This window comes from Acanthaster planci, linkage group LG18, assembly GCF_054643075.1.
Source record: "Acanthaster planci isolate LZ-2023a linkage group LG18, COTS_SCS, whole genome shotgun sequence".
In the NCBI taxonomy this organism is placed as follows: domain Eukaryota; kingdom Metazoa; phylum Echinodermata; class Asteroidea; order Valvatida; family Acanthasteridae; genus Acanthaster; species Acanthaster planci.
This window is the reverse complement of record NC_141794.1, coordinates 3,807,780-3,809,045: the sequence shown is the minus strand read 5'-3', so window position 1 is coordinate 3,809,045 and position 1,266 is coordinate 3,807,780.

Below are 1,266 nucleotides of genomic sequence, written 5' to 3'. Positions count from 1 at the left end.
CCGTAGTAAAGCGCATGAAGACGTCATATCAGTTCAGAGATTTACCATTCGGCAGTTGATGCTATTCTTCAATTAATTTTTAAATTCTTAAGCACTGAGTGTGTCGCCAAAGCTTTTCCTTGTTTATTCTGTTCATAGGAAATTTGCATTAATAATTTATATGAAGCCAAATGAAAATGAAACTGTGTAAATTTCCGATATGTACTACAACTGACTGAATGAAACTGTAAAGGGGATGATGCACGACGCATGCATGAACCATGAAATGCAACGTGAGGTATAAGTAAAATGTGGAAATAGTGTGTTTTTAATCCTGTTCGACAGACATGAAATTTAAGCGCTTGAAAAGGTCAGATGGGGTATTTAAATTTAAAAAAACAACACAGACTGTGATTTAAATGTATTCCCCCATGACGAACGTAAGATGTCCTACTTTTACATATGTGACAGAGAGAAGTGAAATTTGAATTATGAGAAAGCTAATCGCTGAAATCAAACTCATATATGTATGCTCCATTCACACACAATCAGATTGTGACAAAATGATGGGACTCTCTTAAGTTTACACATTTCGACTACCCACCACTTATATATATATATTTGTGCCTCAGAAAGGGGAAATGCCAAGCGAAAGTTGGGTTCGTTCAACGTGCCATGTTGTTCTACTGATCCGTCCTGTTTGACCACTGTACTGTGGAAACATGTATGCATATGCAAAATTCAAGATGATGTATTTTGTCGAAATGCCAAGACAGTCAGTTTTCAACCACAAAATTAAATTCCTCTCTCGCGTGAGCTACTCCTTAAAAAATGCGATCCGAGTATCAGTACGCGTGGGGCTGACTGGAAATTGTGGACGGGCACTTAAGAGTCTCGGTATTAAAAGCTAATCGAATCAAAATGGCGCCTAGCGTCCGTTTTTGCTCTCCTGTTTCTTTCTCCTTTGTCATCAAATTCCATTTTTCCCCTGCATTCCTCAAGGTGCATCTCATCCTATGGTCCAAGAAGTCGTCAATTGACACCAAAGACAGTCATCGATACCCAATTTACCAAGGGCCAAATACCGCGTAAAATTTCAAGGCATTTTTTTCAAGACCGCTGTGCAGTTTCCATCTTAACGTGTATTAGTGCTTTCTTGTATTGAAAACAAAAGCGATGAAACATTTTGGTGACGAAAACTGGCAAAATGTAATTAACCTCGTCACCAAAGGCATGCAATGCAAGTTAAATAGCATATGCTTGACCGTTTTCGTAATATTCGCAGGA